A 15347-nucleotide genomic window follows, 5' to 3' on the forward strand; every position below is an offset into this window, starting at 1 on the left:
GTAGGGGTTGTTGTTTTTTTGAGCAACTGAAATATCATTGGCATTTCCGGTAGTTTGATTTTGGGCCAAAAGCTAATTGTCCGGGTGCGATGGGAGCGCTTAAACTAAGCATCAAATTTGAACTTGCTGCGAACTTTAAGTTTTGAGTTAAGAATTTTTGAGACGGACAGATTTTTTTTTTGTAAGCACAGGACCTTAAATAGGATAAAGTCCCAAAGTCGAAAATTCGCTCGTTTACAATACTTTGTTATGAGTTATAAGCCAAAAATCAAAAGCACGATTGGTCCAAAAACGCTCGTAATATGTCAGTCTGCTTTTATTTTTTAGATCAACTCCAAGTTAGATAAAATCGTCTCTCATCGCAGTACTTCCACTTAAAGGAAGAGCGAGAAAAAGCAAAATAGAATAAATGGTACAATTAAGAAATAAACGCTAAGTTCTGTAGTCATTAAGTATGAAGTAGGGGAATAAGTAGGAGAAAAAAAATTTGCTAAATAGCATTGAGAATGGAGCCAGCGGTGAGCGATGTTTCCCGCGGGATTCCCCTGATGAACTAATCAAACCATTGTTAACATCCTTGGGGAAGCATTCGTCGCGGCAGCGGTGGTGAGGCTGTTTTAGAGTAGCAACAGGATAGACGAGGCAACCAGGTGCTGAAAATCATCCAGTGTTGCCTCTCTTCACAAACAACACAAAATTTCCCCTTCCCCGGCTCCATTCACGACTCCTACCACCCCCAGTGTTGCCAACAATCTTGTCTGTTTGCTAATGGGATGTTAAAGCATGACGGTACATTTAATTCAAGTTTAAGTGCCTTTATTTCCGGCAAAGAGAGAGAGAGAGAGTGGTATTATTAAAATTGCTCCATTCATCCCTCATGCCGCTTATTATTCAAAAAGAAATAACAAAAAAAAAAAATTCTAACCTGTAATTTTGGACGGGGGTGCCTCACTCTGATCAGATTTCTGTTAACTCTCTAAGGATCTCCGTCGTCGCATTACCTAGTCCCATCTTTACGTCATATTTTCAAGCAAGGAAGGAAGACAATAAACCTTCACTCACACATAGCCACAAAGAGAAGGCTCTATTACATTTAACTACATGCATTCACACACACACACACACACACACCTTAGTAAAAGCACTTTAAAGGAAAATTCTTCCCCAGCCCCCCCTCCCGTTCTTACGCACAGGAGAAATTACCATTTAAAATGTTCCAGGCGAACAAGGTAGATGAGGATAAGTCTTCGGGCATGCTTGAGCAATGATGGACTGGCTTAAGGCATACGGCCAACGAACCAAAAATATATTCTCTTTCTCTCCACCCTCTAGCCTGCCTCCACAGATGGAACAGCTAACATCGTCAATCCAAAAGCACTTGTTCTACGGGTAGGGCGGCGGACGACCTTCTTCCCTGTGACTTGGGAGGAAAAACTAAAAAAAAAATAAAAGATCTTCAGTAGGGGCTCTTTTTTCTTAGTTCATTTTTTGTTCCTTTTATATAACAGCAAGAGGCAGTATTTGGATCACATCAAATTGTGAAAAATCGATATTTTCTTCAATAACAGTCCAGTTTTTTTAAATTTTAGTTGGGATCAATTAGTTTCCCAGAAAATATCGCAGAGTACACTTAACTTTTATTTTTGATTAATTTTGACGTGTATACGTCTTTAAATTTGCTATCATATGGAGGCAATCCAAAAAACTTTAAATGATAACAAAATCGGGGGATACAGTTTGGCAGAATCTATCGTTTGATAGTTTCGAATCTATCGTCCACATCCAAAATTAAATTAGACCACTGGATAGCTAGCTAAAGGATCAAAGAATTCATTACGATAAGCGAGGACTTTGGCGCATCGCGCGCGGTGGAGAGGGAAACGCAGCCATTTTGAGATCATTTTGCTACGTATCAAGAATTGGAATTAGCATTACTTTTGACTCGGAGAAGCTACGATGTTCGTTTAAGTTTTAATCGTCAGCTGTCGTCACAATCTATCGATTGTATATAAAACATTAGTGTAAAATAGTGACAGTGAATATAATAAGGTGTTAGAATAAACAAATATTATCAAAAATATATAATGTCGGCCCTATACGCGTCGAAAAGCCAAAACCAAATACAGAGATCGTATACGGTTGGAAAGGGCTTCTCAAGAACAATCGAATGAATGCAGCCGAGCGGATCAACGACGGTGTCAGTACATCTGCAGCTGGGGCGGTTGAAATTATGCAAGTGGATGATGAAATCGCTTCTACATCGACAACGGACTGTATAGGCATAGATTGTGTTCGATCGTCGATTATGAAGAAGACAGATTGGGCAGCAGCTAGTGCACATTTCACTACGACATTTGTCAACAATCCATTTGGACATAAGTGTGATGTGTGTGATAGTCTATGGTTTTTCGTATCACATACTTAACATATAATTAATAAAGTTATATTGTAACACAGTAATTATTTGTTTCCTTGATTTCATCCTAAATACATAAATAAAAATATTTTATATAAAAAATATAACCCGTTACGTAAACGTATTCATGTACAACACACGGCCTTGTCCATGACACAGCCACAGTTTTTTTCAAGGAGAATTCATTTTAAGAGATGATAACACCTAATATTCAGTAGAAATTCCAAGTTTAAAGTTTTTAGCAAGTGAAAGTAAAGTGAGTATTTGCATCAGATTTTAGTGTCGAATCAGAAGACTTCCAGTGCCAACTGTGCATGCACAAACAAGTTTATATACCTTAAATAAATTAACGGACACAAATTAAATCTACATACAAACAATTCGTCAATCAATTTTCAAATTATATACAATAAGGTATTCGAGTAAATGGAGGGGTTAGTAAATTGGAGAGGGGGGCAAAACAAATAGAAATCTCTATTTGCTAGAGAATTGGATTTTACTGTTGTTGTCCGGCTACATGCAGGGAGAGCATTGTGACCAACTGAACGGTCCAAACCAAATTTGTGCACGCCGCTTTGGCATGTTTGTTGACCAGTTCGACCATTGACGTACAAATTCCCCCCCACCCCACCTGCATGCCTGCCTGCCAGCCATTCAGTGTGTTTGCAAAACACGTAATCACTGAGAAAACTTATATTTCACTATTAGAAATCTATTTTCTAAATCATTTAGTAAAATATTTTATTGGGCCCCCCTCAAAAAAAAAAAAATAAAGTCGCTTTAGAAAGAGCTACTTCCGGTGGGGAAAATGTCTCCAACCACGATTTTTTTTAGCCACACGTTCAACTCTCTTTTTGACAGACACACAAAAGACTTGACAGAAAACTCTGGCACTTTAGTGGATTAATCTATCGAATACTTTTCCCTAGAAGTGGTCTAATTAAAAAATGTCCCGAAAAAAAAAGTTATTAAAATTAAATTTATGTATTGTAGGTAAATTTGAATTTATTTTTAGATATAGATAGGAGTGGCAACACTGATATGAGTGTGTGGAGAGAGGATGATAGTTTGGTATGGTGTAGTCTTTATGTAACACGTGGTGTTTTATGTTAGCTTTTTTGTATTTTTATGTTATGTGTTAAGTGAATTAACCCAACTTATGTTTAATTTGTGTTTAATTCAACCCTTTAAGAAAAGTAATTTATTTTTAATAATTTTAATTATAATTATCATTTTTACAGTATCTACACGTAGGCAATTAGTACACCATTTTTGAAGAGAATCAGAGGAGGTATAGGAATAATAACTATAAATAATACTTATTATTTGTTAATAACTAAGATTTCTTAATAATTATAATACTTTGTAACTTTATAAAACGAACTTATCTACAGAATTACAGAGTTGACCCTAACGGTACTAAACTTACGGCTAAGTTGATTGTATGGAAAAATTGCATAGAATCAAATTTGTAGAGAATTTTATGCTCTACAACTTTTGTAATAACTTTAAATGTCACTTAGTGCAAAGGAAACGAGATATTTACAAAAAAAAAAAAAACAAAAAAAAAAACTGATTGTCGTGACCTTTGACCACTGTCTTCCGGTGACGCGTACTCGGGGATTATATGAGACTTTTGAGCCAAAACTTATAAAATGCCAAAAACAAAGATTTACAGCTTTTATTATCTACCATTCAGAGGTTTACCCATTTTCTTTTACCTAATTTGACTGGGCTAAAAGCGGAAACATCCGAAGTTCAAACTTTTCGTGATTTCAGCGATTTTTTTTTTTTTTTTCGTTCATAGAGAGTTCCGGTGGAAGTACACACTCTCTGACACATACACAGTAAGAGGCCATTTTGTACAAAATCACGTTTACTGACTTAAAAAACCTAAAAAAACAGATACCTCTAAAATCGGCACGATAACAATATCCTTAATTGGTAGTAATGTAAGAGAATACAAAAAAATTAATATGTTATACAGTGTAAAAACAAAATCATTTCAATGTTTTTAAGTTAAGAAGAAAGAGAGAAAAAAAAGAAAAACTAAAGTTGGAGGCGCCGGGCATCGATCCCGGTACCTCTCGCATGCTAAGCGAGCGCTCTACCATCTGAGCTACGCCCCCTTTCACGCTGAAGTGTTTGAACTTTTATTCTTATACCTACTGTTCAATTTAGAACGGAACCGCATGCCAACTCTAAAGTACTTCTTTTCTTGTTTAACCCATTCAAAAGACGTTTTTGTTTAAGAAAAAGAAAAGTGAAATGCTATTTTCGATTTTTCATTATTTTCACCCTCGACTGCGGGACTCCGAGTTCTCGTTGGGCGTTGATTTTAGTTTCTCCAATCCAATTTCCGCGCTGAATCAATTATTTTCTTCTTGTTTAGATTGGGGAATTTGAGACCCTTACATCACGTTTTCCAGCGTTACTACTCTCTTCCTCTTGAAGGCCAAGTCTTTGTTTCCTTTCTTTAAGATTGCCATCAAATTAGGAGTTGAAACCCGGTTGGGAATGAAGAAATCATGATCCGCTATTCATAGTACGGCTCCAATCTGCATGCAATATTTCGTTGCAAGCTTACACATTCACGATTAGGTTAGTCCTCTTCACAAAGTGTGGATGTGCAAAAAGAAACTGCACGCACACGGAGATAAGGCGTTAAGGAAAACATATACTTCTCGGACAGAGCGGCAGGGGTTAGGGCAAGATTGGGATTGGGTTTAAAGCTTACCCAATGTTTTATTCGTGAACCAACAAGATTGTCTTTGTGTGTGAATGTGTTGGGTTTGTGTATGTTTTTTCGCACGGAACAGAGACACACTGCCACTCGGCTGGGTATGGGTATGGGTTTGGGGCCATGGTTGTCCCTAATTTCCCCCGTGGGTTCACCGCTGACTCTCCTCTCAACTTGGTGTACTCTCTTATCCTAAAGGTTTTCTTTTTTCTTTTATTCTGGCTGCTAGAGTTCATGTGTTACTGGGTTGTTGCTTCACCCTCTCTCCTCCAGGTTTCACCACTTCCTGTTCTAACCGTCATACATACAGGAAACTCTTTCAACCAACCAATCAAAAATTGATTTGTCGTCTACTAGTGTTAGTCTTTTTTTTTTTTTTTGACCCGATTTGCTTCTTTCACTAGAGATCCACTAGAGTGCAATGCTATCCTCCTCTCTTGTGATATATAGATTCTGCCAAAACTTGTGATCTTGTGCCGCCAATCAGCCGTTGGTAGGAACTTTGTTTTTGGCGTGGCTAGGCCGCACGCCATAAATCTTGAAGGTCTCTTGTGGATTATTTTTTTTTTTTATTCCCTCTCTATTACTAATGGTAAGCGAAAGTATTGTGGGCGTGTCGTAAAATTATGTTTTTTTTTCTGGACTGAGAATACACTGTTGTAAGAAGTAAAGGCAAAAAAGTACTTTTTATTAAACTGCATTCTAAAAACTGTAAATGTATTCATTTTAGTAGTAAAGTACGAGTAATTGCCTACTTTTTCATGCGGGCTTTACGTCCAACTACCAATTAGGTGTCGTGAACGGAGGCGACTAGCAAACATACTTTACTATAAATTTCTCATATTAACCATTAAATAAAATCCAAGGCGTAAACTAGTACCGCAATACATCTTAGCTTTGCGGGTCTAGCCTCTAACCGCCTAACATACTTTACTGTAAATTTCTCATATTAACCATTAAATAAAATCCAAGGCCTAGACTAGTACCGCAATACATCTTAGCTTTGCGGGTCTAGCCTATAACCGCCTAACATACTTTACTGTAAATTTCTCATATTAACCATTAAATAAAATCCAAGGCCTAGACTAGTACCGCAATACATCTTAGCTTTGCGGGTCTAGCCTCTAACCGCCTAACATACTTTACTGTAAATTTCTCATATTAACCATTAAATAAAATCCAAGGCCTAAGACCGGGAATTGAACCCACTAAACCAACAATACATCTTAGCTTTGCGGGTCTAGCCTATAACCGCCTAACATACTTTGCTGTAAATTTCTCATATTAACCATTAAATAAAATGCAAGGCCTAGACTAGTACCGCAATACAACTTAGCTTTGCGGGTCTAGCCTATAACCGCCTAACATACTTTACTGTAAATTTCTCATATTAACCATTAAATAAAATCCAAGGCCTAGACTAGTACCGCAATACCTCTTAGCTTTGCGGGTCTAGCCTCTAACCGCCTAACATGCTTTACTATAAATTTCTCATATTAACCATTAAATAAAATCCAAGGCCTAGACTAGCACCGCAATACATCTTAGCTTTGCGGGTCTAGCCTATAACCGCCTAACATACTTTACTGTAAATTTCTCATATTAACCATTAAATAAAATCCAAGGGCTAGACTAGTACCGCAATACATCTTAGCTTTGCGGGTCTAGCCTATAACCGCCTAACATACTTTGCTGTAAATTTCTCATATTAACCATTAAATAAAATGCAAGGCCTAGACTAGTACTGCAATACAACTTAGCTTTGCGGGTCTAGCCTATAACCGCCTAACATACTTTACTATAAATTTCTCATATTAACCATTAAATAAAATCCAAGGCCTAGACTAACCAACAATACATCTTACCATTGTGGGTCTAGCCTATAACCGCCTAACATACTTTACTATAAATTTCTCATATTAACCATTAAATAAAATCCAAGGCCTAGACTAGTACCGCAATACATCTTAGCATTGCGGGTCTAGCCTCTTAACCGCTCGGCTATGGTGGCGCCTAATTGTGTTAATAATTTTATTAGCATTCTAATTCAAGTGGTGCCAACGTACGAGTTCATTGGCGCCTAAACTTTTTTTAAATGCATTGCCGACCTCTGGATAAAGTTCTCTCGTTACTGACGAATCTTTCAATCACTGGATAGAGAGTTGTCGGTGAAGGTTTCTAGAAGAAAATCTAATGACCAACAGCTGGTCTTCAAACCCACGATTTCCGCTTGCTAATCTAATCCCTTATTCCCATATTTTAATGATAACTTTTTTAAAAAAAGAAAAAAAAAAAAGGGATTAATCCTAAAAACTTTTTGAAGAAAAACTTTTTGAAGAAAAACTTTTTTATTGCCTAAAACGTTTCCTTTAATAAATTCAATAAAAAGTTTTTTGCAAAAAAAAAAAAACGTTTTAGCCCTCTTACAGGCCCCCCTGGAAGAAAGTGAGTATTGTGTTTAGTGGCCCTTCCAGTGCTGGAGATTTCCATGAAGCTCGGAATGTTTAGCACTAAACTTAACCTTTCCTTATTTTATACAATTGGTATGACCTCGCATTACCCTGAAGTGGCGTTTTAGGGTGAAGACTAGGCAACTTCCGTCTTAAATAGATTTATCCAGGAATTTTTGTTTTAAATTAGAGTGGTAGAGCTAAATATTTGCAATTTGGAAATAAAGGATTTTTCATAGTTTTTCGTCAAATTTGTGTGTAATAGCTGAAGAAAATATTTAGTTTATCAGGGTGTTGGCGACTCTGTTCTTCCACTAGATTAAAACGAAAGTTGGCAACCCTTCTTTGAATTGGCTGAGGAAGGCAGTGGTTATTTGAAGATGTTGATACATCTGTGCGATGTTTTCTTTAAATAACACGTGACATAAATAAATGAAACGCAAAGGAATTTATAACAAATACCATTTCAATACAAATAGTATTTTGTTTTTTTTTTTGTTTCTTCAGTGTTACCAACCTATGTTTAGTTTTTACCACAGATAATGGAGAACAGAGTTCCCAGTTAGTGTTAAGAGTTTGGTTGGCAAACCTTTCTTTTTCCTCCCCTTTAACTCCTGGGCCTTCCTTTTGTACGATGGCCATCCAAGGAAGACAATCCTCTTTACAATCTGCCACCTTAATCTCCTTATACTGATCCATTCACTGCTTTCTTCTTCATCTACTATTTCCTGCGTCTTGCAAAGGAAGTGGTATGTGCTTTCTTTTAACTTCCTTTACCCCAACCGGGAAATCCGCTACTATTTTTTTTTTTTTTTTTTAAATAAGGAGGGAAAAGCTCCTTTCATTTTCCTCATCGTTTACTGTTTATCTTGTATTTTCTTTTGTTTTTCCTTGGCTGGTTTATTCCTTAATGGTATTTTGGTAGCAGTTGGAGCGTTTTTAGATTAAGAAAGACGTTTTCCTTTAAAGTAGTAAGTTCTGGATTGAGTGATCCAAAGGATGTTCACTTTTCACTGGGAATTCCTTCATTTTGGTCAAAGGTATGTTACCAAAGTTTTAGCTCTTCCGTATTTCTTCAAATACCACTTCCTTTTCAAGGACTAAATAGGTTCCAGAGTTCTAATGCACTAAAAATGGAAGATAAGGGTTCTATATTATAAACTCTTTGGTTCATTTTAATCTGCCACTTCTTTGCCCAGGATTCTGTTTTATGTAAGTGCGTCTGTAACTTGTGTGACTAGAATGGCTTTGCCATCTGCGTATGAGAGGGGATGCAAAGGTTTGTGTCTTAACAATTTAAACATCCATATTTTAAAATGTTATCTAGTGCAATAACTTATAAAATGAAGTACGTTATTAAGTTCAACAAAGTGCCCCTTTACAATTTAGTTCAGTGATTCTCAACCTTTTTGTTTGTCGGGGCGGCACACTTTTAACAATTTCACAATTTGGCGGTACAATAACAATAAGATTAGTTTTGAAAGTATTTTACTTATCTCCTTAATACACTGTGTAAAATAGTTTATGTTTATTTTCAATATAATATAAAATAATATGTACTACAAAAACAACGGTATACGAGGGTCGTTTGAAAAGTCCGTGCAAAAATAAAAACCACTTAATTTTTGGGGGTAAACCTTTTTTATTTTTCAACATAGTCTCCTTTTAGGCTTATACACTTCGTCCAACGCTGCTCTAGTTTGTTGATCCCTTCCGAATAATAGGATTTGTCCAAGTCTGAAAAATAGCCATTCGTTTCTGCAATCACCTCCTCGTTTAAATAAAATATTTTTCCCGCCAGCCATTTCTTCATATTGGGGAACAAATAGTCCGAGGGAGCCAAGTCTGGAGAATAGGGGGGATGTGAAACGAGTTGGAACCCTATTTCCATTAATTCTGCGACCACAACTGCTGAGGTGTGAGCTGGTGCGTTGTCGTGATGGAAAAGGACGTTTTTGTGGGCCAATCGTGGGCGTTTTTCTTGCAGCTCGGTTTTTCTTCCAGCGTTACTACTCTCTTCCTCTTGAAGGCCAAGTCTTTGTTTCCTTTCTTTAAGATTGCCATCAAATTAGGAGTTGAAACCCGGTTGGGAATGAAGAAATCATGATCCGCTATTCATAGTACGGCTCCAATCTGCATGCAATATTTCGTTGCAAGCTTACACATTCACGATTAGGTTAGTCCTCTTCACAAAGTGTGGATGTGCAAAAAGAAACTGCACGCACACGGAGATAAGGCGTTAAGGAAAACATATACTTCTCGGACAGAGCGGCAGGGGTTAGGGCAAGATTGGGATTGGGTTTAAAGCTTACCCAATGTTTTATTCGTGAACCAACAAGATTGTCTTTGTGTGTGAATGTGTTGGGTTTGTGTATGTTTTTTCGCACGGAACAGAGACACACTGCCACTCGGCTGGGTATGGGTATGGGTTTGGGGCCATGGTTGTCCCTAATTTCCCCCGTGGGTTCACCGCTGACTCTCCTCTCAACTTGGTGTACTCTCTTATCCTAAAGGTTTTCTTTTTTCTTTTATTCTGGCTGCTAGAGTTCATGTGTTACTGGGTTGTTGCTTCACCCTCTCTCCTCCAGGTTTCACCACTTCCTGTTCTAACCGTCATACATACAGGAAACTCTTTCAACCAACCAATCAAAAATTGATTTGTCGTCTACTAGTGTTAGTCTTTTTTTTTTTTTTTGACCCGATTTGCTTCTTTCACTAGAGATCCACTAGAGTGCAATGCTATCCTCCTCTCTTGTGATATATAGATTCTGCCAAAACTTGTGATCTTGTGCCGCCAATCAGCCGTTGGTAGGAACTTTGTTTTTGGCGTGGCTAGGCCGCACGCCATAAATCTTGAAGGTCTCTTGTGGATTATTTTTTTTTTTTATTCCCTCTCTATTACTAATGGTAAGCGAAAGTATTGTGGGCGTGTCGTAAAATTATGTTTTTTTTTCTGGACTGAGAATACACTGTTGTAAGAAGTAAAGGCAAAAAAGTACTTTTTATTAAACTGCATTCTAAAAACTGTAAATGTATTCATTTTAGTAGTAAAGTACGAGTAATTGCCTACTTTTTCATGCGGGCTTTACGTCCAACTACCAATTAGGTGTCGTGAACGGAGGCGACTAGCAAACATACTTTACTATAAATTTCTCATATTAACCATTAAATAAAATCCAAGGCGTAAACTAGTACCGCAATACATCTTAGCTTTGCGGGTCTAGCCTCTAACCGCCTAACATACTTTACTGTAAATTTCTCATATTAACCATTAAATAAAATCCAAGGCCTAGACTAGTACCGCAATACATCTTAGCTTTGCGGGTCTAGCCTATAACCGCCTAACATACTTTACTGTAAATTTCTCATATTAACCATTAAATAAAATCCAAGGCCTAGACTAGTACCGCAATACATCTTAGCTTTGCGGGTCTAGCCTCTAACCGCCTAACATACTTTACTGTAAATTTCTCATATTAACCATTAAATAAAATCCAAGGCCTAAGACCGGGAATTGAACCCACTAAACCAACAATACATCTTAGCTTTGCGGGTCTAGCCTATAACCGCCTAACATACTTTGCTGTAAATTTCTCATATTAACCATTAAATAAAATGCAAGGCCTAGACTAGTACCGCAATACAACTTAGCTTTGCGGGTCTAGCCTATAACCGCCTAACATACTTTACTGTAAATTTCTCATATTAACCATTAAATAAAATCCAAGGCCTAGACTAGTACCGCAATACCTCTTAGCTTTGCGGGTCTAGCCTCTAACCGCCTAACATGCTTTACTATAAATTTCTCATATTAACCATTAAATAAAATCCAAGGCCTAGACTAGCACCGCAATACATCTTAGCTTTGCGGGTCTAGCCTATAACCGCCTAACATACTTTACTGTAAATTTCTCATATTAACCATTAAATAAAATCCAAGGGCTAGACTAGTACCGCAATACATCTTAGCTTTGCGGGTCTAGCCTATAACCGCCTAACATACTTTGCTGTAAATTTCTCATATTAACCATTAAATAAAATGCAAGGCCTAGACTAGTACTGCAATACAACTTAGCTTTGCGGGTCTAGCCTATAACCGCCTAACATACTTTACTATAAATTTCTCATATTAACCATTAAATAAAATCCAAGGCCTAGACTAACCAACAATACATCTTACCATTGTGGGTCTAGCCTATAACCGCCTAACATACTTTACTATAAATTTCTCATATTAACCATTAAATAAAATCCAAGGCCTAGACTAGTACCGCAATACATCTTAGCATTGCGGGTCTAGCCTCTTAACCGCTCGGCTATGGTGGCGCCTAATTGTGTTAATAATTTTATTAGCATTCTAATTCAAGTGGTGCCAACGTACGAGTTCATTGGCGCCTAAACTTTTTTTAAATGCATTGCCGACCTCTGGATAAAGTTCTCTCGTTACTGACGAATCTTTCAATCACTGGATAGAGAGTTGTCGGTGAAGGTTTCTAGAAGAAAATCTAATGACCAACAGCTGGTCTTCAAACCCACGATTTCCGCTTGCTAATCTAATCCCTTATTCCCATATTTTAATGATAACTTTTTTAAAAAAAGAAAAAAAAAAAAGGGATTAATCCTAAAAACTTTTTGAAGAAAAACTTTTTGAAGAAAAACTTTTTTATTGCCTAAAACGTTTCCTTTAATAAATTCAATAAAAAGTTTTTTGCAAAAAAAAAAAAACGTTTTAGCCCTCTTACAGGCCCCCCTGGAAGAAAGTGAGTATTGTGTTTAGTGGCCCTTCCAGTGCTGGAGATTTCCATGAAGCTCGGAATGTTTAGCACTAAACTTAACCTTTCCTTATTTTATACAATTGGTATGACCTCGCATTACCCTGAAGTGGCGTTTTAGGGTGAAGACTAGGCAACTTCCGTCTTAAATAGATTTATCCAGGAATTTTTGTTTTAAATTAGAGTGGTAGAGCTAAATATTTGCAATTTGGAAATAAAGGATTTTTCATAGTTTTTCGTCAAATTTGTGTGTAATAGCTGAAGAAAATATTTAGTTTATCAGGGTGTTGGCGACTCTGTTCTTCCACTAGATTAAAACGAAAGTTGGCAACCCTTCTTTGAATTGGCTGAGGAAGGCAGTGGTTATTTGAAGATGTTGATACATCTGTGCGATGTTTTCTTTAAATAACACGTGACATAAATAAATGAAACGCAAAGGAATTTATAGCAAATACCATTTCAATACAAATAGTATTTTGTTTTTTTTTTTGTTTCTTCAGTGTTACCAACCTATGTTTAGTTTTTACCACAGATAATGGAGAACAGAGTTCCCAGTTAGTGTTAAGAGTTTGGTTGGCAAACCTTTCTTTTTCCTCCCCTTTAACTCCTGGGCCTTCCTTTTGTACGATGGCCATCCAAGGAAGACAATCCTCTTTACAATCTGCCACCTTAATCTCCTTATACTGATCCATTCACTGCTTTCTTCTTCATCTACTATTTCCTGCGTCTTGCAAAGGAAGTGGTATGTGCTTTCTTTTAACTTCCTTTACCCCAACCGGGAAATCCGCTACTATTTTTTTTTTTTTTTTTTAAATAAGGAGGGAAAAGCTCCTTTCATTTTCCTCATCGTTTACTGTTTATCTTGTATTTTCTTTTGTTTTTCCTTGGCTGGTTTATTCCTTAATGGTATTTTGGTAGCAGTTGGAGCGTTTTTAGATTAAGAAAGACGTTTTCCTTTAAAGTAGTAAGTTCTGGATTGAGTGATCCAAAGGATGTTCACTTTTCACTGGGAATTCCTTCATTTTGGTCAAAGGTATGTTACCAAAGTTTTAGCTCTTCCGTATTTCTTCAAATACCACTTCCTTTTCAAGGACTAAATAGGTTCCAGAGTTCTAATGCACTAAAAATGGAAGATAAGGGTTCTATATTATAAACTCTTTGGTTCATTTTAATCTGCCACTTCTTTGCCCAGGATTCTGTTTTATGTAAGTGCGTCTGTAACTTGTGTGACTAGAATGGCTTTGCCATCTGCGTATGAGAGGGGATGCAAAGGTTTGTGTCTTAACAATTTAAACATCCATATTTTAAAATGTTATCTAGTGCAATAACTTATAAAATGAAGTACGTTATTAAGTTCAACAAAGTGCCCCTTTACAATTTAGTTCAGTGATTCTCAACCTTTTTGTTTGTCGGGGCGGCACACTTTTAACAATTTCACAATTTGGCGGTACAATAACAATAAGATTAGTTTTGAAAGTATTTTACTTATCTCCTTAATACACTGTGTAAAATAGTTTATGTTTATTTTCAATATAATATAAAATAATATGTACTACAAAAACAACGGTATACGAGGGTCGTTTGAAAAGTCCGTGCAAAAATAAAAACCACTTAATTTTTGGGGGTAAACCTTTTTTATTTTTCAACATAGTCTCCTTTTAGGCTTATACACTTCGTCCAACGCTGCTCTAGTTTGTTGATCCCTTCCGAATAATAGGATTTGTCCAAGTCTGAAAAATAGCCATTCGTTTCTGCAATCACCTCCTCGTTTAAATAAAATATTTTTCCCGCCAGCCATTTCTTCATATTGGGGAACAAATAGTCCGAGGGAGCCAAGTCTGGAGAATAGGGGGGATGTGAAACGAGTTGGAACCCTATTTCCATTAATTCTGCGACCACAACTGCTGAGGTGTGAGCTGGTGCGTTGTCGTGATGGAAAAGGACGTTTTTGTGGGCCAATCGTGGGCGTTTTTCTTGCAGCTCGGTTTTCAAACGGTCCAATAATGATGAATAATATGCACCTGTAATAGTTTTACCCTTTTCCAGATAGTCGATGAGGATTATTCCTTGCGAATCCCAAAAGACAGTCGCCATAATCTTTCCGGCCGAAGGAACGGTCTTCGCCTTTTTTGGCGCAGATTCCCCCTTGTTTAGATTGTTCTTTGGTCTCAGGAGTGTAGTGATGTATCCATGTTTCATCCACAGTGACGAAACGACGCTTAAAGTCCTGCGGATTCTTCTGGAACAGCTGCAAACCGTCCTTGCAACACTTCACACGATTTCGTTTTTGGTCAAGCGTGAGCAATTGCGGCCCCCATCTTGCGGATAGCTTTGTCATGTCCAAATGTTGGTGCAAAATATTATGTACCCGTTCATTCGAGATGCCCACAGCACTAGCAATCTCACGCACCTTCACTCTTCTGTCATCCATCACCATATCATGGATTTTATCAAAGATTTCTGGAGTAGTAACCTCAACAGGGCGTCCAGAACGTTCAGCGTCACTTGTGCCCATATGGCCACTCCGAAAATTTTGAAACCACTTATAAACTGTTCTAATCGAAGGTGCAGAATCACCATAATGTTTATCAAGCTTCTCTTTAATCTCCTTGAGGCGTTTTGCCTTTCATAAAGTAGTGTTTAATCAACACACGAAATTCTTTTTCGTCCATTTTTTGAAAATCACTCGACTTCCTCGATTCAAACGAAAGAAAGAAATAGACCGATCTGGCTGAAACTTGGTGTGTGCTCTTCCAAGAGATGCTACTAACTAAACATAACCTCGATACGCGCCAGTGGTGCTATCTCTCTGACTTTGCACGGACTTTTCAAACGACCCTCGTATGTTTATTAAGGGATTAATTACAAGTTAATAATAAGAATACTTTTAATGAGAAATTTGAGCTTGATGTATTTTTGTGATAATTACAGTTTATATTTGGTCGTATAAATGATAATGCTACTCTCAT

At 37.2% G+C, this 15347-nt stretch overlaps 1 non-coding gene across 1 annotated transcript; it reads right to left on the minus strand.

The window, feature by feature from the left end:
* Nucleotides 1-4472: 4472 nt before the first annotated feature.
* On the minus strand, nucleotides 4473-4545 carry TRNAA-AGC (transfer RNA alanine (anticodon AGC)). The gene has a single exon. It is a non-coding gene; the product is annotated as a tRNA-Ala (tRNA).
* Between the last annotated feature and the right edge of the window lie 10802 nt (nucleotides 4546-15347).

Source organism: Rhodnius prolixus, unplaced genomic scaffold (genome assembly GCF_049639745.1).
Source record: "Rhodnius prolixus isolate KJV_2025 unplaced genomic scaffold, Rpr scaffold_6, whole genome shotgun sequence".
NCBI classification, from domain to species: domain Eukaryota; kingdom Metazoa; phylum Arthropoda; class Insecta; order Hemiptera; family Reduviidae; genus Rhodnius; species Rhodnius prolixus.